This window comes from Rhea pennata, chromosome 24, assembly GCF_028389875.1.
Source record: "Rhea pennata isolate bPtePen1 chromosome 24, bPtePen1.pri, whole genome shotgun sequence".
Lineage (NCBI taxonomy): Eukaryota > Metazoa > Chordata > Aves > Rheiformes > Rheidae > Rhea > Rhea pennata.
In genome coordinates, this window is record NC_084686.1 from 3,638,091 (window position 1) to 3,664,206 (window position 26,116).

Below are 26,116 nucleotides of genomic sequence, written 5' to 3' on the forward strand. Positions count from 1 at the left end.
AAAAAGCAGATTCACAATGTTTTGAGAGCCGCTCTGTCCCATTCATCATCATCATTTTAGTGGATGCATGCAGCAGAAGTCAAATAGCCTCAATTGTATCTGATATTGAACTCATTTTTTTTTTCCTCCCCACAATTTCTTTGTTCAGCTATAATAAAACTATCCCTGTCACTGCTGAGCTATAGCTCATCTGTCTGTCTCAATATGATGGGCTCTGCGGCTGGTCTGGAGCTGACCAAAAAATAAAAATAAATAAATAAATAAAGTGAGGTATAATAGTATCAGTCCACCTTAAAACAAAACAAACTAAAAAAATGCTGCAGTCGTTCTTCCATACTGCTGTCATCCTTGCAGGTAGCAGCTGCAGCCCACCTGGCCTGGCAGTGGCTGTGGGTGTCCCCCTTAAGTCACACGCTGATGGCCGAGAGCTGCTAGCGCCTTTGTTGGTCCCCAGTTGTCCTAGACTCAAACTGACTGGAGTTCTTGGACTCCAGTCATCTTGCCCTGTTTGTCTTCCCGACAAACCTCACCCTCCTGGGGTGCTGGTTCCCGTGCCGAGATCTGCGTAAAAAGCACGTGTGCTGGGGCGAGCAGGGTGTTGCTTTGCTTGAGCTGCTCCGCTAGGATTTGGCTCTGAATAAGGAATATGCATAGTCTATCCATGACTTGAGCGCTGGATTCTCAGCCAGCGTACGTTTTTGTTCAGATAGCTCTGCTGCTTCACACCAGCCTGGGCCTGAGCCTCTGCCTGCATTCTTCAGGCTCTACAGAAGTTTTAGTGGCAGGAAATATCCTCCGCTGTGCGGAGGAGAAATATCAAAAGCAGGTGCTCAGAGCTCGACTGAGTTCGAAAAGGGGCTCGGCATCACTGAACACTATTCCCCTGCAGACTGGAGACTTCATAAATTGGTGGATATTTAAGGATGAAACTAATTTATCCCAGAGTAAGTCACAGTCCAGTGCTGGAGTCTTCTGCATCCACCGCAAAGATACGACGGAGGCAACGCTCTCTCCTGGTTCAGAGGGCATGTCTATCGCCATCAGAGCCCCGAACGGTTAGAGCAGGGTCTCCTCATCCTCGGGCTGTGTCTCTAATCCCTCGGTCACCCTGCTGATGACATCTCCGAAGCCAGTTTTCATTCTTCATTAGGCCCTCTTCTTAATTATTTCTCATCTAAAAGTCTCTTAAATCTTCTGTTTTCACCACATTTCAAAAAAAGGTTGTATGGGATTGGATTTTTTTTCCTTCCTTTTTAAGTGATTGCTTTTATTTTTCTTTAGTGAGTGAAAGAAACTTGTACAGAAGAAAATATCCTTTAATGGCAATAATTACAAAGAAGCGAACACCAAAAATCAAGGGAGATAAAGATCCAAATCAAGATAAACATTTTGCAAAAAAAAATCAGTGCAGTAATTATTATTGCCTGAAGAGGATAGATCTCGTTGGTAAAGCACAGGCCTGGGACTACAGGAGACGTGGGCTGAGCATTTGGTAAATCTGCATTCCTGGCCTCAGAAGGACGCGCCAAAGAAACCAGTTGTTATTTCAGAGTGCTGTGGCCCGACCCGGATCCCGTAACCGCGTACCCTCCTGGCGCGCTTTGCTCCCACGGGCGATCCGGCAAGGACGCGTCTTCACGCAGCGAACTGGAGCCCCGGGTGCGCCGGGGGAGGTACGAGCCAGTGTGCGCGGATCGGCCTCTTCGAGTGGGACCGCGAGGATCCCTCCCAAATTTCGCATCAGGGTCGCGGATGCTGTTTCTGACTTGGGCTCTTTTGAATCCGCACACATTTGCATAAAAGACAAAGAAAACAAACTGTTCTGCAAAATGTTCCTTATTTATCTAACTCATCCTACTAAGTTGTTTGAGCCACCTAAAATATATATATATACATATATATATATATATATATATATATATATATAAAATTAGATGGGTTTCTTTATGTAACTACCACAAGATACTTACTCTGCTAACAAGTTCCTTCAAAGCTGTTCTTATCTATAAAATTATCTAATCTGGATATGTTCTATTACTAATAGGAAATTGTTATGAACCATAAAGAAAAAAATCTGTCTGGTATATAATAGATTTATTTTTTATATTTCAACCAAATGAAAAATCTCGCCTTTTGTAATGTCTTTTATCCCTAGAAGTCTCTCAGCACTTCGTGCATTTGACTGACTCTTTTTACAGTAGTACTGTTATTTACTCTGCTGCTGAAATATAGCCACCTATGAAGATAAATGTAGCAGTTGTTTAAATGATTCACAACTCAACTTCACGTCAGTTTAAGATTAGAGCCCCTTTTAGTGCAACACAGAGAGAGAAAGGGTGATTTAATTGCTGAGATATATTATATGCAGCGAGGTGAACGGCGAGATTACTGATGGTGGCTCCCCCCCACGTTTGGATTTATAGACGTTAGACTCGCGTGGAGCAGAGGCAGGCAAACGCCTCCTGGGAGGAGGGGGGCACGGCAGGCGCCCGGCCGCCGCTCCGTCGGTGCCTCTTTCCCGTCTTCCCGTGCCCCCGGCCGTAATCTTTGAACTTGCATTTTCGCAGGAACAGTAGTTCCTTCCACAAACAGGATTTTCTAGGTCGCCGAACACCCTGGCTTTTGCAGGCAGCGGTGTTGGATAACCTCACTCGTAAAGTGACCAAACTCTGCTTTAAAGTGGCTGGGGGGCTCTGCTCCCCCCCCTCCCCACGCGCGTGCCTTTCGCCAGCCGGCCGCTTCAAAACGTCGCTTTCACGGTTACGATCCTTTTTATTTCCAAAACGAACCAAATTTATTTGCAGACAGCTTCTTGCCCGTTTGTTCCCTTGCAGAATTATCTCGAGCATGAAGATCCCCAAAGGTTTTAAATAAAACGCAACAGTCTCAGAGACCGGAGAGAGCAAAAGGAATTAGAAATAATTGGAATCCAGCTATCTTCGTTCGAACTTAGCGGCAGCGGAGCCGGGGACGGTCGAGAGCCGGGCGGGAGGAGAGGAGGGGAAGGGGCGCGAGCCGAGCCCGCCGGCCGGCCGCACGTTTGGGCCGGGCCGGCCAGGCCAAGGGGAAGGCAGAGCGCCGCGCCGGCCGGCCGCGCGTCGGGCACCCCCCGCCTTGCTGCGCCCCTGCAGACGTCGCTCAGCTGTCTCCCGGGGGTCGCTCGCTGCCGGTCCGCTCCTCGCCGGCTGAGATGCCCTGGCTTTCGCGGTGCGGCGCTGCTTTACGCTACGCCAGAGGTGGCTCGGAGAGATTTTTGAGGCAAAGGCCTCATATTAACTTTCTAGGTCTTAAGTTAGGCTGCAGCTCCAACAACTGCATGAAGGACTTTTGGCCAGAGGTATGTCTATCCCGTGCAAAAGACGGCTTTAGGAAAGCAGGGAGGTTTCGTAAGCAATCCCTTCTGAAGGCAGAGGTGGTGGTGGGGGGAGGAGGAGGAGGAGGAGGAAGCACGCTGGGCTCCTGCCTGCGAGGAGGTCTGCGCGTGTCGGTCCCCCGCTGCCCACCGCCGCTGCCCGCTGCCCCGGCACGGGAGCAGAAAGCGCTGCTCTGCACCCAGGCCGCTGCGGCTCGAGGACCTCGGGGGGCCGTAAGCACGTATTAGAAGTAAACGCAGCCCGGGCCCGGGGAGACGCTCTGCAGTTCTGAGCGTGGACCTGCTAGGAACGGCCTGTTGGGCAGGGCCCCCGGTGCAAAGGCGCGGGGATCCGTCGCAGAGCAGTTGACTTGTGGCTGCTGTCCTGAGGGAAGCGATGTGTAAAAAGGATGAGCTCGAAGCATCCTGTGCCTGTTACCTATGTATCTTATGAGTAATTTGTCCCTGAAGCGGAGGCGTCCTTTTTTTCTTCCTGTGAAGTTGATTCTTTTCCTCCTGCTTATTTCTTTTCAGCGGGAGAGAAGATGAGTTTCTGACAAATAACAGTTCATTGCTTTTAATGCAAGAGTCCAGCTAATTGATGGTTGAAAAGCTTTGCTTTTCTTGCCATTAAAAACAAACACACAGGGAAACATAACTGCGGTATAGCACCGAGGAGGCTGGAGCGTTGCAGCCCAGGGGGACACTGCCTGGGGAACCGGCCCCGTCTGCTGCTGCATTTCTCTCCTCTGAGCTGCAGGACAGGCCCTGTTTATCCCACTCCTGCCAGTTTGCCAGCACTGGGTGATGTCTCTTGACCAGCACACGTTGCTATTTGGGACACAAGGAGGAGACTGATATTTAATGTGTAGATTTTAGGAGAAGAGCAGCCCGCTTTGTCCTTCTCAGGCAGGGCAGAAGGAGTGAGGCAGGGTCCTGGCTCATAGCGGGGGTCCCAGAGCAGCTGGTGAGCCGAGGTGTGCGTGTGTGTGTGGGGGGGGGGGGGCTGCTGCAGCGCTGCCAGGCATCTCGTGTCCCTCCCAGGAGAGCCCCGACCGGGCTCGGCGAGGGGGGATACGGGTCTCCTGGGAAGCAGCCGCTGCTCTCCCCTGCTGCCCCGCTCCCTCCCAGTCCCTGGTCCTCCGTCCACCCTGCCCTCCCCCTCCGCCCATCCCTTCCTCCCTCCCCAGGTGCTTGCCCTCCCCGGCCCTCCCCTCCTCCCTCCCGGTCTCCAGCCCTCCCTCCACCCCTGCCCTCATCCCGCCTTCCTCCCACTCCTCCATCCCCAGTCCTCTGCCTGCCTTCCCTCCCTCCTCTCTGCCCCTGCTCCCCCTCCGTCTCTCCACCCCCAGTCCTCTGCCCTCCCTCTCTCCATCCTCGACTCCTGCCCTCCCTCCATCCTGCCCTCCGCCGTCCCCAGCCCGCTGCGCGCCCGCGGGGCCCCGCCGCCCCCATCCCCGCCCCCCCGCGCTCCTGCCGGCCCCGCCGGGCGCCCCCCGCCCCGTGCAGTTCCCCCGCTCGCCGCCGGGGGCCCGCAGCAGCCGCCGCCGGAGCCGGAGCGGGGCCGGGGCCGGAGCCGCCGCGGGCAGAGCCGCGCCGCGCCGCGCAGGTAGGAGCCGCCGCCGCCGCCGCCGCCCGGGGAGGGGGGAGCGGGGAGAGCAGGGCCGGCCCGTGCTGCCGCCCCGCGCGGGGCCGGGGCCGGGGCCGGGGGCGCCCGGGCGGGCTGCGGCGCTCCCCCGCCCGGCGCCTGCCGCCGCCGGCCCCGCTGCCCGGGGCGCCCCGGCGCTGCGGAGCCGCGGTGCGCGGTGCCGGCGCGGCCGGAGCCCCTCCGAGGCGAGGCGAGGCGAGGTGCGAAGCGGCGCCGGGAGGGGCCCCTCCACCCCGGCTCCCCCCCGCCGGGAGCCGCCGCCTGCGAGCCCGCGCGGTCGCGCTTGCGGAAGGACTTTGCTGCCAGCCTTTTTCTGACGAATTGTTTGTGGCCGTAATATTTCAGGAGAGGAAGAGCGGCAAAATAGCGTGCTTAGCCTCCCGTGGAGCCGAAGTTCAAAGTGCGTGGGGGGGTGGAGGGGGGGAGAGGGAGACTCAGCACGGCCACAACTCCTATGGATTGCCTGGAAACAATTCCCGGGATGTCTCCGGTACGTGAAAGTGTGCGGTAGACATCTGCCCAGGGGAGAGGAGTGGAGCTGGCTGGAATGGATGCTCCCCATCCGCTTGCACGTTGCTATATTCAGAGCCTAGCTACCGTCTCTGTCAGCGAGGAAAACGCTCATTGATAGGTATTTTCTCAGCCTTTAGATCGGAAAGAAAAGGCTAATTGTTCTGGAATGCATTTCGGTGGAGTCATGCTCGCGAAGGATTTGTCCTGTGATGTGCAGAGCGCTCGTATGCGCAGAAGTGCGGGACTGATTCTGATACAGACTCTTCTTTAACGAGCAAGCAGTGTTAATCGTGGGGAGCAGGGGCAAACTCTGTGTAGAAATCTCTCCCTAGGCCCAACTTTATTCTTGGTTGTTCCTGCATCAACTCTGGCATGCCCTGCAGCTCTGCATGGGTAAGAGTTGCTTGCTGTAAGGGCTGTCATCGTTTATCGGATTTCTTTCCTTCCCAGCCTGGGAGGATTGAGCCCTGGGGCTGCGACCCTTGAGGAAGTTAACCTAACGCACCTGAGGCACCCGAGCCAGGTTGGCTGCATTTCCCCCATCTAGTTCCTCTGTGGGGAGGTGCTGCTCCCTGGGGCCCTCAGCTCGGGATGCCGATGGTGGCCAGCTCTCCTTGCTGCCGCATCCTGGGAGATGTTCCTCCTGGAGCCCTGGCAGGCGCCCGCTGCCCTGTGCCAGTGGTGCGAGGTCCCCCCAGCGGGAAGCAGTCCCTCTGCCTCGCTAAAGCGAGGTGGTCCTTTCTCCCAGAAGACATCCAGCAGCTGCGTCCTGGCCGGATGTGACTGCTGCCGCTAAAGTGAAAGCGGAGGCTGCCCTTTTTGCCTGGCCAGGGAGGCAGCACCTACGGCCGCTGAGGACGAGTGTCCCTGTGGGGTCCCCTGTGCTCATGTAGCAGCCAGCGACTGCTTGCATGACCAGCTCCTGGATGCTAGGACGTGTGCGTGCTCACAGGTAGGAGGTGGACGTTAACTCTGCTCCTTGTTTTGCTTCTATGGCTTGCTTTATTCTTCTTTTCACATAACAGTAGAAGTGTGTGCTTTGAAAGCGATCTGCAGTGAGGCTCCCACGGTGCCAAAGAATTTTTAAAGTGCCTTGATGCAAGTCTGCTTTCGTATTTATGCATATTAGCCTGTGTATTCGAAGGGAACCATCTGGGTAGAGAAATAGATGGTAAGTGGCTGAGCCTCTCCCCACTGGTTTCCATTTCAGAGTTGGGCCTGACTAGCAAAGCCAGAAGTTGGGAAAGTTGCTGTGTGTGTGGCTGAGGCTGGTGTGCAGGTGTTTCTTTCCCCACATCTGGTACTAATTCTAATTAACCCCCCGTGTAAGGACCTGTGCCTGGGAGGGGAGGGAGCAGGAGCTGGCAGGCTGTGCTAAAGAGAAAGCGGGCTTTGGACTGTCAGCCCAGCGAACAGGAGTGCTTTCGATCTTTATACAGCCGTTTCTCTTAACCCTTTGCAGGCTGGCTCCTTGCGGGGACCCTGCTGGGAGGGGAGCAGGGTGCCCGAACAGTGAGCTTGGAGACTCGGTGCTGGGGAGGGCATGGGGAGCAGACCAGTGAGGCTCCCAGGCTCCTGCTTGGGGGAGGGAGAGCAAGGCTGCTGCATCAAGGTATCAAAGTCTCCCCGCCCCCGGAGAAGAGCCACCTGTAACAGGTTAGCTCTAAACTGGGATTTTTGGAGTAACTGGCTGCAGCTGCCTGCAAGTTTCTTGTAGCGATTTCCTTTGCAAGTGTCTGTGAGAGGAAAACGAGCCAAGGAGTCACACGGGCTGGCAAGGGCCTGAACACTGAGATGCCAGAGAGCATGGAGCAATCGGTGGGTGAATGGCAAATGATGCGAGAGAGTTGGTGCTCAGAGGAACAGCAAGGCAGGTATGTGCACAGCTCCCTCCAGACTGTTGTGCAATCCCAAAGCTAAATGGCTAAACGTTGTCAGGAAATCCCCTCCCCACCGTTGTCTGCATGTGCTTGTGCTGATTTCTTTGCTCTGTAGAAAAACAGTGAGTGAGCCAGGACTTGAGGAAGATCCTCTGCTAGATGACTGCTCGTTGTGGTAGTTCTGGTGGGAAAGGCTCTGACTGCAGTATAGGATCTCTGCTTTCTGCCACAAGGGCTGCTTGGACCATGTTGTCTTAGACTCCTCTTTTTCTGGGAGAAGCAGCTCGTTTTGAATGTGTGATAAGGCCAGAGGAGGCCTGGAGAGGGCTCAGGGCCCTTGGCTACAAGTGGAGCTGTGTATTTTCATAAGATGTGCATGCAGGATGGATGATGATGAGTGTGGGGTGACAGAGAAGATAAACATCCAGAAAATATGGGAAGAGGAAAACTCACTAGTGTAAGAATCTTTGCTTTCCTTGAAGATAGCTTAGGTGTTACTGTGTGTTCAGCCTGGACTAGGATGTGCAGATGGTGAGCATCTCGGCCTTTCTAAGGCTTGCTGATGTGGCTGCGTTGTGTGTATTGATCCCAATCGACTTTGGGAGGAGGTCTTCGTGTGTAGCACTGGTTAGGGTCAGATTTCATTTATCTGCTATACTTCTAGGGAGGCAGGCAGAAGTTGCGACAAAAGGCTCTGCAAGTCTTCCAAGGAAATTTTTTTTTCTGGTGTGGGCCAGAGACTTCCATGGCAGCATGTGTGAGGCAGAGGTATCTGTTAGTGTGAGGAGCCTCTTGCTGTGTGTTAATAGGAGGAACACGGTGAAATTCTGGTCTAGCAAGATGAGAGCAACTTGAAGGCTATCTCTTGGAATTGATGGGAATGGTACTAAGAAAGCAGTGGGATTTTAGTGACTTCGTAATGAGAGGTTTATATAGGAATAGAAAACTTGGCGTTCATCATGGCCAGAAAAGATTCTTTTGTGCAGAGAAAAGACTACTGGTGCTACTGCAGGGTCACTTCAGTGTTGGGGAGATGACAAACTGACTATGCACTCATGGGGAAATACTTATACTGCTGTGGGTTCCCCAGCAAGAAAAATGGGGGACTTGGGAAGAGAAAAGAAATTGTAAATCATATGAGAAGGTAATGAGCGGTTCTAAGGTTCTCCATAATATTAAAAGAGCTGCTTTATGAGTCACTTGTACTGCTGCCTGTGGAAGAGGATGGTAACTTTGGACTTGTCTCTCTATAATACTTGAGGGTGGCTGTGGCAGTTACCTTTAAGGAGAAGGTAGAGGAAAGGGCCAACTTGAACAGGGTTATTTCCATGTTTGATCAACATTGAGTGGCTTGGTGGGCAGAACAGATGTCGGGGGGTTCAAAAGCTATCAAGGGACAAGGCAATAGAAACAGAGAAGCTATCTGTGCTTCAGACTGCCAAACCAGTGTGGATAGCAGCTCATTTAAGCAAGGAAGATAGCATAGGACTCCTGGTATTTCTCAGCCATTCATCTCCAGGTGCCTTACAAAAGAGATGGGACAGGATGTTTAGCTGTTTTCTGTGGAGAGAAACTGGTGTCCAGAGAGCTCTGACCATGCCAAATGGGGTGAGCTGGATGCAGAAGCTGTTTGGGGTAATGTCCTGTGCTTTGTGCGCTAACTGCTCTGCCTTGCTGGAGAAGGTGCTCGGCCAAGCGCGAGTCTCCTGGGTGGCTGGCGCATGGTGTAGCATGGGGAGCAGCAACTGCAGGGTTCCTGAAACCCCTCCAAGGGCAGCGCTGCCCAGTGGAGGCTCCCCGGGAGGCACGAATTACTATGGCAAAGGGAAACGCTGGCAGAGGGAAGAGGAAAGTCCTATCTCTGCACCGGGATGCTGATAAGATCCACGTTCACAATAAATTAGCAGTGATGGAGTCCTTTAAAGAGGAGGTAACCAAAGGAAGGAACCTGGGTGCTGTAAATCAGGAGGATCAGGATGGTTCATCTGGGGGCTCTGAAGTAAATCAAGTGTGAAATAGCAGCAGATATAAATATGAAGGGGACGACTCTTCCCACATGCTGGAAAGCTAGTAAGACACACAGACAACAGGAATTGTTAGCTGCATCAGGAAAGAGTTTGGGATGTGATGCCTTTACAGAAATCAAGCCAAGAAAACCTGAGGAAGAGCTAGGATATTAAGTAGGTGAATTTTGGCCTCATGCTGAGGCCTAATCAGAGACCCTAATTATCACTCAAATACTCATATAGGTCTAAGCTTGGAGGTGAAATCACCATCGCTTGTGTGAAAGGATGGGTGTGCAGCAGGGAAACCCACTCATGCTGCTGCAGTTTGGAAGGTTAATAACATGGGAGCCAAAAATGTACCAGTGGACCTAATTTATTTAGGTTTTTCATAAAGCTTTTCATGAGATCCCTCCAAAAGATACTATTGTGGGAAGTAAATAACAGAACTTGGGCAATAAACAGCTACAGGGCAAGGGGCAGAGCCGGGTGCCTGTTTACCTAGTTAAGGAGTGCTGATGGGAGCACTGATAGGTGATTATATGAACGTTCCCTGCATTGAGGCTGGAGTTATTTATCATCTTTAATGATCTGGAGGTGGAAATGGATCAAAGCTGGGTTAAGATGAGAGTATGTCAATGAAAAGGGCTTGCTTTTGCTGCTGGATGCTTGGAAGAATTAAGAGATGTGACTGCAGCCTCTGAGCACACCAGTGGATCAGCCTGCGTAGCAGCAGTCGGGGCGTAACTCACTGGAGTGTTTAAGGAATGTGAAAAAGAAGAAACCCAAGCAAGTTTTGACTGTTTTTTTTCCAAGGATGGAGTTAGGCAGTGCTTCTGTGGGATCCTACTAGGAGAAGACAGAGGCATGCAAAGAGATAGCTTTGGTTCCTGCGTGCAGCTTGAAAGGCCTGGTAGCTACGTGGGCATACTGCAGGTGAAGGTGAGCCCGGGAGATGCTCTGGTCTGGCAAGGAAGGCTTTCCACCACTGCACGGCATGGTCCAGCGGCTCTGGGATGCGCAGCGTTTGCAGAGCCCGACATGCAGCAATGACTGGGGGCTCCCTTCCTGCAGCTCCAGCTGCCCTTGTGGCGCTTTGGAAATGGATGGGGGTGGGCTGGGGGATGGCCATCTGAGGTCTGCACGAGCCTGCCCAGACTGTCCGGCTTTCAGCGTGGGTTGCGAGGCTGAGCCTGTTCAGGTAGAGGAGCTCCCACTTTCCCATCTACTGGGGCACCCCTTGGATTTTCCAAGGGGATAGGTATCATGTTAATTACTTATCAGGGAAGGTGATGTAAAGATATAAACTGTCTGTGTATGTGGGTAATTTCCTATCCAGATCTGCATCATTTCTAGCTCAGAGGCTTGGGTAGTGTTTTTGGTGTTGGATGGGGAATGAGTTCCTGTTAAGTGCCTGAAGTGCAGTTTGCGAAGAGGCTGTGGTCTCACGGTGGTGGGAGGAAGACTGGAGAGCCTGGAGGATTCGTGTTTCTGCTTGATTGCAAATCCCTGAACCAGGTCTCAGTCAGGTGACAGGGCAACAATATTTTTTCTGATGGTCCTTTGCATGGAAGCAGCTGCATAGAGCAATATCCAGACAATGTCTGAACTGAGCACCCGCTGAGCTATCCAGCACAAGGGGATTTTCATCTCTGCTGAGATCTGCTGGCTTCAAAGTCTGCGGAATTTATTCGCATCCTTCATGAGCGAGAGCGCCATGCATACGTTTTTCTCCTTACTCTGTTCCTTCCCCTCTTCCCCACCTGCTTTCCGGTTTGTTTATTTGGTTAGCTCAGCATCAGCACGGCGATGTGGAAATAAAGCGGCAGAGCTTCATCTTGGGCTCATTGCATATGCATAAGTAAGAGGCAGATCATGCTGGCAATGCCTAGCTAGGCTGCAGTTAATGGAAATGCCTCTGTGACCTTATAAACCCTGCTTTGAGAGGGTTAATAATGAGTCTGCAAAAATTTGCCCTGGGCACAAACAAGTCATCTGAGGTCGTAGACCCTGTGAGCACAAAGTAATAATAATACTAATTGCCCACCCACGCAGGCATGTGCTCAGTTCCGTAAGGATTTCGCTATTTTTAAAAAACAGGTTTTTCCTTTCTGGTACTGCCATGTAGCATGGGTTGGGGGAGGCGGCTGGTGGCAAGCAGCACTCTTGGTGCAGCGTAACACCGGCTCCCTTGCATCTCCTCCCTCGGGAGAGTCGCTGTGAGTCCTTTCCGTGGCTCTAGCCGAAGCGCTTTACGTCATTAACATTGCAGATTGAACTGTGTGATCGCACCTCAGCTGTCTCGGCAGAGAGTCGGCTCTTTCCGCACGATTGCGGGTCTGCACCCTTGCCACCCCTTCCTACACGGACATCTGAATCTTTTATCAAAGATAGTCTGGGCCTGATCGTGAGGGGAGGGATCGCTAAAAATGTGTGCAACGGTTCTTTTTAGCCTTAAAAAAAAAAAAAAAAAGCTTTAACTTTTTGCTGAAAACCAGAGAGTTTTTGATTCAATGACAGAAGTTGACATTTTTGTGAAGAACGCCTTGCATTTTGGCGCTAAGGGTTTTTTATAGCTCCCTGGCCCTGCTCAGAGGCAGAGGGATTGCAAGGCTAGTTGTCACTGATGTTTAAATCTGTAGTGGGATTCGTGTTGAGTGTCAGCCTTGTGCTTTCCCTTTGTAGGCGATGATGAAGAAGCAGCAAATTGCCGTGTCTGATAGACTTGTACTTAATGTGGCTTGTTTAGGGTGAAGTGGCACGGCTGCAAAATCTAGGGAGTCACTGGCAAAGCGTGCACGAGTACTCACTGGTACAGGATAGTACTACTAGAACACAGTTGGGTGAAACCTTCAGTGATTTGCAAACTGTTATATATGCCAGATTGGCATTTTTTTTTTCTCCAAAATAGGTAGTTCAAAATATGTTTTACTCCACCCTTACTCTTTCTTTATGCTCATCTTTTTCTTGTTTTGTCTCTGCTTATTTCCTGTTTTTGTTCATCCTCGTGTGTGATCTGGTAACATCTGGTGTTAGAAAGATTGTACGTGTGCATGGACAGCTTTGAAAGCAGGCTATCACATCTCTTTTAGACTGAAAAATGTTTGGGGCAGAGCCTGTGTTAATGTTCACAGAGCATCTGGTCCTCTCCAGGTCCAATTCATCACTGTCTTGCAGTTTGCATTATTGTTCACACTAAGGGAAAGTGGGTGTGAAGCTGGAATAATAATGTTTCACACTTGCTTTGCATTGGTTTTGATATCCGACAGCATGTTAACCTATCAGAAAAGGCATAAAGACATCAAGTAGTTGGAAGCTGAAGACATACTCAGTGTAGAAATAACATGCAAATTTTTCTCAATAAGGGTAATTAACCACTCTGGTTGATTCTATATCAATGGCAGATTTAAAATCAAGGTGAGTTTTTTTTTCCTAACTTAAAGGTTCAAATCATCGCACAGGAATTAGAGGGCGAGGGCTGTGTCAGGCAGCAGCAAAGGTTGGTGTAATGGTCCCTCCCCCAGCTTTAATCTTCTCTGATGTAAAAATCTTCAAGTGTAATTTTGGCATCAGTGGGCAACAGCAGTGTTCCCCTGAGTTTGCAGAAAGCCCTGGATGGTATCTGCAGTGTAATACGCCCTGCTCGTTGACACAGGGGCTGATGGAGATACTGTTCATTGGATGATAGATGACAGTGACGTGGCTTCTTTTAATGAACCTTAATGGTGTAACTATAGAGAGAATGTAATACTGCCTGGTATATCTGAAGGTGGAGTCTTCGGTTTCATGTTTGGGAAACGGGACCTTCTGGTATTACGGTTGCTGGAGTTCACGGGGATTTTTAAAGAGGCATGGCTTTCAGTAAGTTGGACTGACGTGCCTTTTGTTCTGTTCCGGCTGAGCGTTAAACAAGATTTGAGTCTCCTCAGTCACTATTTAGTTATTGAAGAATGTCACGGCCGACACAAATGCAAACAAAACTATCTAGATGTTTGTTTATGCAACAGATCATTAGAAAGTCTGTAGGAAAAAAAAATGCTCTGGTTGGTTAGATAACTAATCTGCATTTTAAGAATTGTCTGAAGACATATTTGCAAGCTAGTCCATTGAGTTGCTGCTTATTCAGTCAATAATCCCCATATTTAATAGTCCCTAAGAATGTATTTTCATAATGTGTTGCAAACAGTTGAGAAATCTGTGTCTTTTTCTATCTTAAGATGTCAGCGCTTGCCCATTTTCTATGACAAATTTTTCCTGACTGTTGGTGAAAAATCCAGACGTATTAGCTTCCAACTGGTAGGGCTAAGAATAGAGAGAGAGAAGCCTTCTTAAAGCACCCCCCTGGGTCGAGATCCCCTGAGCCACTGAAGGAGTTTGCGGTTCCCGTTGGGCGTCGCGTGCTGGGGTGCTGCCATGAGCCTGGAAGACGGGCAGCGTTACCCGAAGCGCCCGTGGGCAGGGGGAGGGCGGGCTCGGCTGGCTCCCAGGGACGTCGGCCCGTGGTCTCACGGGTATCGGAGAGGCAGGAACGCGCCTCCGGAAGGAGGATCGAAGGTACGTCTCTAGTTACATCTGAAGCAGCGCTGTGATACAGGCGTAACTGTGGGAAGCGGTGTGAAAAGCTGTAATCCTTGTGTAGTGTATTTATTCTGGCAGGAGCCTCGAGCGCGGGTAGACTGACACTGCTTGGCTTTGACTGATAGCGCTCGTTCGGCTCCGGGGAGCTGGCTTTACTGCAGTAATGCAGAGCATGGCTTGGGACCTGTGGCTGTGTCTAAGGGAAGAGTTGCAGCAGAGGAGTTCAGTTCATGGCTCAGGCTCCATTTTCAGGGTTATTGTAGCATCCTTGGTGGCCCTGTTCAGGGTTTGAACAGCTTAGCACCTGAGCTAAGGCAAGGTTAACCTGCGCTCCTGGCAAAAGCGAGGGTTTGAGAAAGGGGGTTAAGTTTGGTCAAGTTTCTTGCCTTTACAGTGGAAAAAGGGTAAAAGTACAGACAGCTCCTGTAACAGGGTTGGCATGTGAGAATTTACTAATCCACATTAGCTAGAGCAGGGAGTAAAACCCCGCAGTTGGTAAAAGGAATGCCTGGGAGTCACCACATCAAGGTGAGAAGCAGGAGTTTAATTTCATTACCTTATCAAGAGCTGGCTGGTCTTAGGCTGCATTGTGAATTCTCAGGAGTGTTAATGCTATCTTTGGCTGTCTGAGCAAAGAAATAATGAATACGAGTAGGAAGAGCATTGTGTGCAGTCGTGGTATCTATACCTTAAAAATGATGTTGGCAAACTGGCAAGAGATAAGAGAAGAGCAACAAGGATGATTTGAGGTCTGTAAAGCTTGCTGGAGAGGGAGAGACTGAAGCTCCATCTGCTTCTTTTAACAAAGAGGAGGTTAAGGGGTGATTTGGTCTGCGAGTGCTTAACAAGGGGCAGAGACTTCTGCTAGCCAAAGGTACAAAGGCAGAATATGGTGCTGTGGCTGGAAGCCCAAGCTAGATAAATTCTGATGAGATAAAAATGCTGAGATAAAAAGGCGTATGTTTTATTTTTGTACAGGTTTATATTTAAGCACAGGAGCAAATTACCCAGGACTTGAAATGATATGTTTTGAAGATCTGCTTTAGGTCAACTGCAAACTCTGGAGGCTTAGTAAAGGAGAACCGAGCATGAGTCAGTAGCAAGTAAAACAAGGACATCAAAATGGTCATTGAATGTTGTCCTTCAAATCTACCAATTATACTGTTATTTTTTTAAATTATTTTATTTTTTTGAGAGGAGAGAGAGCAGTATCTGCCATGAAGTTGGACTGCAGTTTAGAGGAGATTGGGTTGCTGTCAGCTGAGCCCATCTTGAGGTCTTGGTCAGAAGCTCGGGCCACAACAGTGCAGTGCTGGGGGTCCCAGTATGTACTGAGCTACCATTCCTGATTTTGCTTTTGAGGATTTGTCCTACATCTGAACAGCAATGGAAGAATCCCCTCTTCCCCCTGTGATTAGGACAGGAACAGGCAGAATGAACTTGTCCAAAACCTGACCTATTTCTAGGAGGACACTACACCTGGGACTTGAATTGTCTTGACCAGAATCGTTACCTGCGAGAGGCAGAAAGTACACAGAAATGTTGAGTTCTCATTGTAGGGCACTCAGGACAAATAGAGTCATATATTTACTGTACGAGTCAGGGACGTTCTGTTACCTTTGGACAGCGATGTACAGCAGAGTCCCTAAGTTTCCTGTGCACAAGAGAAATGAATTTCAGTACGGACTTTTCATCCCCGCATTGCCTGTCTTCATTCCTTTTTCTCCCATCGGATGTCCTGCATGTTCTTCTTCATAAGTCTTGTCAACTAAATCCCCACTGTGTTGGACTAGAAACTGCAGTTGATGTCCCATTCAAATGTCATTTGATGTCAGTAAATATCACTGGCCCACAGGGTGCTGTTAAATGGAGTTGACTGGCTGCAGACGTTTTAGTTATGAATGCTATTTCTATACTTTGTGACCACAAGATGTGACTCAAAGAGGAGACTAAGGTAGGGCATCTCACAATGTTGTTTTTAGGTGACTTTGAAACATTTTTCTCAGTTGCATTCATGTGTCTGGAAGTCCTAGGGTGAAATGGCTTCTGATCACAGCTGAAGTAACTAGGCATATTAATTTTTATCCTCCTGTTCTCAATTTGCACCCATTGCATCCAGCAGATATTGTTGTTTTGCATCATAGTAGTGTCTTTAAACAGAAAACAATGATCTGTTCTCTCTCACCAATGTCCGACTTCTCCAGCAAGCTTCTCCCCTCTTCCCTTGCTGGTCCCCTGGTTCTCCTCATTCCAAGAAAGCTGCTGTTGACACATGCTCAGGGAGGCTGATGAGTTTGATTTGATCAGACTTTCTCCCCTCTTACTCTCCCACTAGATGTACCAACCTTCAGAGCCTCCAGTGTGTACCTGCGCAGAAACAAAGAATGCTGCAACCACAAATCCCTTGTGCTACCACCTGAGACGTGTTCAGCAAACTTGGGCAGAGAGATTAAGAGGCATCATTACCATTCAGGCAGTGGCTAGCGTGTTAATTAGAGCACGTGGTGTGCTCAGGAAGGTTACTTTCTCCTAATACCTAGCTTCTTTCCCACCTTAAAGCAGCAAAGCCAGGCAGAAGTGGAAAAGGAGCAACTGCAAGAAAATGCAGTGATATGCTGAGCCTTGAAACAGTACAAAACACAAGCGATGGGGGGGGGGGTACAGCCGTGATCCCAGTCTTGAGACTTATCTGGGCTGGAAGCCTTGGGCCAGATGTTGAACAGCTGTCCTCTCTTGAGAGCTGAGTCTAGGCTGAAGAGGAAAGGATAAGAGCTAAGGAGAGCTCAACTTAAGGCAGTCCATCTAATGCCTTCCATTCCTAGGAAGGTTCTCTCTGACTCTCTGAGATCCCAGGCCCAAAGTGACTAGACTGTAAAGCCAAAAAGACCAGCTGTGATACTCTAGTGTGACTATGAGCTTTTCCAATAAGCTTATTTTTCAGAAGTTAGAAAACCCACCTCACCCATCTTGATTTGAAAGTTGTTAGCAATGCAGAATCAACCTCACTTCTTCATAAGTTGATCCAATAACTAATAACTGCTGTTCAGAGTGAACATCTGGTTTCCAGTCTGAAACAGCCAAGCTTCAGCCACTGGATCTTGTTACTTATTTGTCTGCTTGCTTCAAGGAACTAAAGCTTTGCTCTCGGGCAGATGCCCCTCACCTTGCTCCTGGGTGAACACGGATGATGCTGGAATCGACCCGTCTGGAAAGCTCTAAAGCAGCAATGCAGGGTGGGTGTTCGGCTACAAACTTCCACGAGCTTGGGGAAACAAAGGCTGTGTCTCCAGACCGTTGGTCTAGTGCCTTGTTGTAGGACTATGTTGCTTCTCCGTTCTGTGTAGGGAACATTGACAGATGGTTGTTGTGCAACCTTTTCTCATCATCTTTTGCCTCTTTGACTCAGTTTGTTGCAGAATCAAAGGGTATTTCTTTTCAGATGGTGGCATTTCATTTTTTTTTTCCCTCTCTGTTTGGTGTTGGTGCATTGAAGAAAATTAAATTAGGGCTGTATCAGCATGAGGGAGAGAATACCATTTGCAAAAACACATTTTGCTTAAGTTAGTAATATTGTAACTGTTAATTGAGTGTTCATTGATTGCCTGTCACTACCTTGATGTAATCTATTATTCTCATTTCGGGTGGATGGCCTACCACTGATTAAATAGTGTAGCTGCTCTTGCAACACTTAACTGTCTTGACTGTTCGTTTTTTCTTCCCCAATGACTCCATTTTACTAGCTGTGCAATTAGCATCGTCTCCTCCTCTTTGGAGTGATCTCAGCCTGTGTGCCATCCTTATTCTCTCCCAAGTACCTTTAATGCACCTAATACTTCAATGTTTTTAAGTGGTCTGAGACAAGAACTTAACCAGGGGATGCATTTGAACTTGGTCCAAGAGCTGTTGTCAGTGTGGATTTAGGGTGCAAGTTTCTCCAGAAATTGCTTTATTTGTTAGAGGCTCTTTGTTGCAAAGGGTTCAGTTATGGAAGCGAATAGAGTTTTATGGGAATGCGGGAAAAGGAAAAACAAAACCTAGTGTCATCCCAACAGTACCTTTATGGCGTCTTGCACATAAATGGCTGAGTAGTCAGATAATCATGGACGAGTTGTGCAGGCTAACTGGTAGGTAGCAATGAGAATATATGTGTGCTCATGTAATGCTTTTTGCTGGAGACTTGTCAAAGCCTCTTCCAGCATTTCAAGAAAGCTCTTCAGTCCCCCTGAGGAGAACGTGTATTTCCACGTGTGCAGGGGTTCACATCCAGTGCAAGCACAAAGGAGAGCGGCTGCGAAGACGGGGCAAGAGTTTAGTCAAGGTCTCGTGCGTGAGGGAGCAGCAGGGCGAGACGCAGCACCCAGATGTGCAGGGCCTTGCACCTCACGTCCGCCAAGCGCTTCTGTAGTGCGAGAAGAGGGGCCGGGAGCAGATCCAGTAATTCCCTTCACTAAATGATACTGTTCTTTTTCATTCTTCCAGATCCATCACGCAATCCACTGTATCCAAAGTAATTGCATTTTTCCTCTGAGAATGAGACTCGTGACATGACATTGAGATGTCTGAAGTTTTGCAAACCCAATTACTACTTCTGTGCCAAATTTTGCAGGAGATCTAAGATTTGCAGTGAGCTTTCCTAAAGCTGTGGGCTGGTCTTTAAAATCTTTCTGCTGTGTTTGGTGGACTCGGGCATTTTTGAAAGATTGATTAACCTTCTGTGAGAGACTGTGGTTTAACATTCATATAGGAAGGGAGGGGAATTAATATCCTTCCTACCATACTGAGTATGTTTAAACTCCTGCTTTCAGCTTGTCTGACTTGGAATAGCTTCTAACTAATACAAATGATAGAACAATTTATTTTGGATGATGAGTTATAAGAATATTGCTCATATACCCAGAACACGACATTTTCAATCACATCATCATTGCATTGGTAAGAAAAAAAAATAAAAAAAAAAGGCTTTTGTATCTTGACATGTTTATCCTTTGGAGGGTGAGTCAATTATATTGTGTAAGAATTTGCTCTATAGCTCTTAGGTCTCTGGAATATCATTGTGTCAAGAGGAAAATCCTGCAGGTCTTACTCCAGCTGTTGCAAAATCTTGGGGGTGGGGTGGGGAGGAGAGAACAGCACAAGCTAAGAGTCTATTTATAGGTGGCATTCAGGAATAAAAAGATGAATTAAAGGTATGTTGGTTAAAGATATGAGGCAAAGCACATTCAGTTGTCTGCTTCCCCATGACAGTTTTTTTTTTCATACTTGTCCTCGTGTGCTCCTTTGGTTAAGTCTGCTTTAATTTCCTGAGGATAGCCATGCAGACAAAATCTTAGAGGGATTCAGATTACCTGGTCCAGCCTCTCTGCTGATGTATTATTGCACTATTGATGTCAACACCTGTGACAGCAGAGACGGCTCTGGCCATCTGGGCTGCTGATGACTTGGTCGTAAGCTCTGAGCGAGGGGTGGTTTGTGACTAGGTGGTCCTGAGTGTCCCTCTCCCTCCCTTGCTGGGGCCCCCCAGGGTTTTCTCCCCTCAAGACTGAGTCCAGGATAGCAGAACCCTGCCGATGGGCCCGAAAGCCGCGTTAAGGAGGGGCTCGGTGCAGCCCGCTCCCACCTCTCGGCCGTTCTGTGGTGAGCGGGCACAAGCAAGGAAAGGGGACTCTATGGCACCGTAGGCTCCGAAAGCTTTCATCACAGTGACGTCTTTTGAACATCTCTTTCCCTGGCACTCAACTTCTGGCCCCCTGTTTGTGGGTTTCCTGGCTGTATGGGAAGAGAGGCTGGGAAGTGATGGGAAGTGACTGTTGGGGTGGGGTGTTGCATCACTGGCATTTGCTGTTGCAAAGAAAAGCTAGTTCAGCCCCAGTATCGACTGATGTCCTCCAAGAACAGCTCTTTGTAAAAGGTTACTTGGACTGCAGAAGGAAGGACTGCCGCTTCCCAGAAAGGCCTTGAGAAATAAAATCAGGATAGGAACAAGCAATAAACTGAGCCTCGCTCATCTTTTATGCCCAGGATGTGTTCTTGGGCCCATCTGCTCCCCAATCCATGGTCTTTCCCCCACACCAGCCTCATTTCAGAAGGTGCTGCAGGGGCGCAGTGCTCTGGAACGGGCTGCCCCAGGGCAGGGGCTGCTCTGAGCACAGCTGGGAGCATGGGAAGGCAGAAGGAGCAGCACGTGTACATGGGGAACCTGGCAAGATGGTGCAGAAGCCCGTGGCTAGGGGGTTAAAGCTGCAAAGAGAAAGCAGTGCTGTCTGTCTTTATTGAATTCCCCAAATCAGTTTTTGGTAGTGCGTAGCTTCAAACTTTTAGGGTCAGAAGGACCAGAAGCCTGCTTTTCATCAGCCTGGTAAAATGAAGGTAGAGATTCTCTTGTAAGCTTAAGCCCAGGAGCTGAGGCTTTAAGCAATATACCAGCAGTCTCATGAGATAAATGATCAAATCCATATTGCCTTAAAACTCTTTATAGTCCTAAGTTGATGTGATTGATGGGATCTCTGCATCGGTGGTAGTCATCTGCAGGGTTGATCCTGCTGCAGATTGCAGCGGTTGAAGTTCCTCCCCTCTCTGAGCTGGTAGGTTTGCTGATTGTTAGTAGGGGTACGGTACTGCAAGGACTCTCCTTTTCCGTGCTTTGCATGCGGAAAAAAGTGAGATTGTGCACTCTGTAGTGGATAAAGGTGAAGACAGGACAAGGAAGGTAGAAGTGCTGTTCAGAAAGTACAGTTGAATTGTTTTCTCCATGACTGTACAACAAGCAAATTTTCAGTCACAGCAAAAAGGAAGGGGAGGAAAAAAAAATGAGTCTCATTTGCAGACATAGGTGTTAATACAGTGGAGCTGATATGCTCCATTTGCTTGCATAAATGCAGCTTTTAGAGTTGTCACATATGCCAGATAGAGCCTTTACCCTACACTTGTTTTTTTGGGGGGATGGGAATGTTTAGAAGGGATTCCCAAGATGATGGAGAGCGTATATCTATGCATGTGCGCATTTATCAAGCCTAGAAATCTCCCATTGCCAGGTTGGTGTGTATAACAGCGCTTCAGATGACATATTCAAAATGCAGTTATCCAGGTGGAGTTTTGGAGCTATATACCTTAGCTCAAAAACTCCTGTTTCTGTAGCTTTGTTTACGTGGAGGTTTTATGCTGGTTTTTGATTTCCTATTATTGAGGTGCTTAAGTTTTTATAGCATTGCATTACTCAGTGGTTCCTTTTCATTAGTCATGGCTGGCAAACTTGAAAGGAATAAGAGTTTTGTTGCAGCACTTCTACGGAGTTGGGACTCGAGCAGGGTTGAAGGGGAGCCTTCTCTTTTCACTTTCCTACCGCTAAAATTTCTGGGGGAAGCTGAAAGCTGAGGAGTTGCGACTTCTTTCTTGCTCTGCACTGAGCCCAAAAGGGCATGATCGGGGAATCCTGGAGCAATGTCTGCTGAGGATTCTCCCTTGGATTGGCATGGTGTGGACTGGTCTTTCTAGTCAGGCTACTGCGTCCCATGATAAACTACAGTCCCTGTGTTAGAGCATGAAAGTCTCTGACCATGAGAGCTCTGTTTTGTGGGACTGTTAGGACCTGTGATGAAGGACAGGGATATGAGCACATGCTTCCTTTTCTGGGAACCATGACAGTAAGGTTTCTGGTTCATCTTGTTTCCATTTGGAGGAGGGGGATTGTCAGAAAAGCCACGTCCTTTACTGTGTGAGTATTGTCATCTCCAAGGCTAGTGTCATTGGGGTGCCTTTGTCAGTGGATGTTCTGCCTGTTCCCAACATACCTGGTGACCGATGTGGGCTCATTTCTTGCAAACACCATCAGTGTTTGTTTCCAATTCAACAGTCGCCTTGGTCACAAGCATAGGCCCTGAACATCTTGGAAAGGTCAAAACTTAACACCTGTGTTGGAGACACTTGAGATATTTCTGCTTTGCTGCTGAGCTGGTGCTGTGATTTTTATCTTTCTCTGCCTCTTGCATACAAAGCTCTGTCTTCCACGCTGAGAAGCTCAACAGATGACCCAGAGTCTGTTATGCCATCTGTTTGGGCCAAGTCTCCATGCCCCAGCTCGTTGAGCTGATGCTTTCTTGGCGCCAGGCATTTTCAGAACCCAGTCAAGCTTGGGAATGTTCCTGGGGAGGAGGACGGAACATAGAGAAGAAAAAGAGAGAGGGAAGTTAACAATAACGATTCTTCCTCCATGCATTGAAAAAAAAAGCTTCTTTGCCTGGACAGATCTGTCCTGAACGCCTAGGCCAGTGTTGCCTGTGATGGTGAGGTGGTTTCTGCGAGAAACCTCTGTTGGTTTGATGAGAGCACAGGAGTAAAGGCAGTTCTTGGTGACCCAGAACAAGAACTGATTGAGTTGGCTGAGCAATAAGAAGGCAAGAGTTGTTTGTTTGCGGGGGGAGAGTTGGCTCTGCTCTTAACTGCAGCTGGATTTTGCTGGAGGTTATGTACCTTGAGATGACAGAGAGGAATACTTTTTACAAGGGGGACCTTGAGCAGCCTGCCCTGGACTGAAACTCGGGCTTTTGTTCCGAGTCAGAGGAAATGGGGAGCGAGGATGGAGACAGTGGAGAGACAGTAAAGGATGTGTTGCCTGCAGGGAGTGTTTGCCTGTGGGCTGGGGAAGGTTAGCAAGCAGAAAGCCATGGCCCAGAGGCCAGGAACATGCCTGATGCCCTGTCCTTGCTGCTGTGTGAGCAGAGGCTGGGCAGTGTTCAGAGCTGCAAAGAGTGTACTGCCTTAGATGAGGGAATTACCCTTGCCCCCTTTTCTCATGGAGAAATTACAGGAGGGGGAAGTTATCTGCTAAGACAAAACTAAAAATCCTAGGGTAGAACCAAGAGTTGAACCTGCATCTCCTGGTCCTCAAACCTAGCCCTGCCTATCCCACCTGCAGTGCTGACTCCTCAAACCCTGCTGTAAATATGAAGTCAAAACTCTGAAATGAAATATTTGTGCATGTTTTCTCTGGCAACCCTTGGCTAATTTTATTTCCTTTTTTTTTTTCCTATTTCCTGCGCGCTCTCTCTCTCTCTTTCTCTCTTTCTGTCTGTCATGTATAGCCTGTCTAACAAGAACTGCATAATAGACTTTTAAAGGCCACTTAATGATGCAAACTCAAAAAGTGCAGAGAAAGCATGACGAGACAGAAGACCTTGCACAGAGACAGGGAAAATACCAGGTTCACATCTAATCTTTAAGAGCCTCCTGTAGTGCAGATAGGTGCAGGAGGGCCCCAAGAGAGCAGGTGATAAACTGTGGCTAGGAGGGCTGTGATTACTGCTTGGCATCTGTAACATGCTCACCCCAGGTGGCCCTGTGTGCAACCACTCTATATTCTAGCACCTTAAACTTTCTTTTAATTAATAGCGCTGTGGTTGCCATATGCATCTCAAAGAGCAGGAGCTAAGCTGCTTTTCATGACTGAGGCATGTTGACAAATGTGGGGCCAAGTTCCAATTTCCAAGGCTAAGAGGCTTGGATGGGACAAGGAGGAACATCCCTAGGTGAGAGTTAGTTGTGTATGAAGCTAGTCACCATAAAAACTTGGATCTTGGTAGAGAAGTGACATCCCAGAAAACGTTTGCTAGATGGGAGTGACCTTCCCACTGAGTCTAGGTGGCTTTCTGGCTGCCTGTACCTCCTGCCTCTGGTTTGCCTCATCAATTGCTTCATATGCATCAGCCCCAGCAACCAGTTTTGCAGTTTTATGTGTTGGTGACATGGCATAAGGTGGGACCAATTAAATGAAAAGACCCTAAGTGAGAAGGGCTTCAGCAGTACAGAGCTGGGTAAAGCTGGAGCCTCCCTACGTAGATTTTAGCATTGGAGACCATAAAGGTCTCCTAAGCCACTGGGGTTCTGCCTTACCTTACTGTCAGCTTGGATAGAAGTAGAGGGCTAAGTTTGCACGGCCAGGCTGTGTGAGCCTCTGAACCTTGGTGGATGCGAATAAGGTCATAACCTGGTCCTCAGCAAGTAAACCTAGCCCTGTTTCTTTCTCTTTTGTTCCTGTTTGGGTAAGCAATCCCCAAAATGTTGATTCAGAAAAGTGCATAAGCAAGTGAATTCTGGTGCTCTGCTTTGAATACCCTTTCTAAGCAGGGATGTGAATCTGTGCTCCTCTGGACAGAAGCTGTCCTGTATCTGCACAACACCTAAATCCAGAGGACTCTAAATACCAGCAAGGGACTCTGGCTGCAAGAGATCCCAGTGCAAAGGATTGAACGGTTGGAAAAAACTGTAATCAATTTTGGAAAGGGTCTATAAAGTTCAGGTCTATAACAACAGACAGTCGGGATTCGCTAACACTCAAGGTTGTTTGGGGGTCATGGCATTTTAGGATCTTGAGTTAACATGAGGCAGTGTTGTGAACAGCAAGTGCTGCAAGTGGTTACTATTTCTAAGAGAGATCATTCACTCTTTTTTCCAAAGAATAATGTTTATATATTTGTAAAGGATTTTTTTTGTATGGGAAGATTTTGATCTTTATGGTTCTATGTCATCTCTCCTCAACAGTGAATAATCTAGGATGTGGAATCAGGTAGCTTTAGACAAGACATCTGCTCCTTCGAGCTAATTTTTAATAGAAATTTCAGATAAACTATTCTTTTTTTTAAAAAAAAAAGGCAATGGTAAACAGATTTAGATTACTTTTTTTATTATTATTATTTGTATGTGAAGGAAACTGTAGACTTGTGTACTTGGATGTTTCTACTGAGATGACTAGCTTTTGAGTTTTAATTCACTGCACATTTTTTGTTCACTTTTTTTCTGAATTCTCTTACTGAACTTTGCCCCATGGATGGAACTGGTGTTTACCTTGTTAGAGCATCTAAAACCTCTAATTATAATTGGAGAAATGGTTGCGAGTGGATGAAAAGCTAGCTGCTAAGTATGTGTTGGCTTTTTTTTTTGTAGTAGAAGTGTGTGCTTTAAACAACGAGGAGGGTCTGAGTGTGGCTTGATTGGTGTTTGTGCGTTATTGGTCTAGTCTAGCAGAATGAGATGTATTTGTGTGTGTATATTGGCATGTCATGTATTCACTCGTATCCAAGGGACTTCAGAGTTGTTTTGTATTTGGGGTATTGTTATTTTGCATTTGAAATGAAGTAACAAGGAATATTTTAAAATGCACAGAGTAACATGGAGCCGCTGGGAGCAGTTAGTCAATGAATATGAAAAGACACCAGCCCTAATGATGACAGGGAAAGTTGTTTATGGGATCTGGGAGCAAAAGGCAGGGAACAAATGGATACAGCCTGCAGAGGCACAGGATGGAATTCATCAGGGGAACACGGCTTGCAAATTATCACATATGCAGTTGTTAATGTCTCAGGTGATTAGTTAGGGCCTGCTGTCCCATCCTTCTTGGACAAAGTGCCTGCGAGAAGGAAAAAGAAGGTTGTGTGAACTAAAGGGAGATAAAGAAGCAACACAAAGGATGAAACAACATTACGGAGTCGTCTGGAAGAATGAAAAAGAGGAGGAAAGTACTGTAATGGAGGCATCTATCTGGATTCCAGCTATCTGCAGTCAAGCGGTTACTGGCTAGATGTTTAGTGTGTGTACGTGAGAGCGAACAAGGCTCCTGCGCATAAAATGGGGAGGAAATTTTGCTGTCATGTTTTCTTCTCTCTCTCTCTCTCTGTCTATACAGATGATAAGCTCGTGGGGCTGTTGGCCATTACAGTGCTGGGCACAGGGGAGCTGTGCTCTCCAGTTCACCAAGGCTCAGTGGGAGGAGGCAGGACTGACTGATACGGGAAGAGTATTGAGATGCTGTCCAAAAGTGTGCTGCCTTGTCTCTGCTGTAGAGAGCTGCTGGGAACCTTCCTTGTCCTTAAAGCATGGTGCAGTGATGGTGTTGGGAGGCTGCTACAAATGAGCAAGGTAGTGAGTTGCCAGAGTAATCCCATAGGCTTGGGCGAAGATGTTATTAAGCAGAAGTGTGCTGCAGAGAGGTGGTAAGGACCACGAGAACAGTGAATAAGGGAATGTGCTAGTATGTGCCAAGGACTTGTCCTTCTCCCGCTGAGGCAGTAAAGGGAGTTGTAGTGCGGTGGAAACTTCCTGTTCTGGTGATGGTCGGGTGCTGCTGCAGCTGCCAGCAGAGCTGCGCTGGCTG

General features: G+C 48.5%; 1 protein-coding gene across 1 annotated transcript in view; it reads left to right on the plus strand.

The window, feature by feature from the left end:
- Positions 1-4,930: 4,930 nt before the first annotated feature.
- Positions 4,931-26,116, plus strand: part of GRIK4 (glutamate ionotropic receptor kainate type subunit 4) — a 208,349-nt gene continuing 187,163 nt past the window's right edge. Inside the window, exon 1 of the mRNA XM_062594730.1 lies at positions 4,931-4,961. The gene's annotated coding sequence lies outside the window, so the exon portion shown is untranslated. The remainder of the gene's footprint in view (positions 4,962-26,116) is intronic.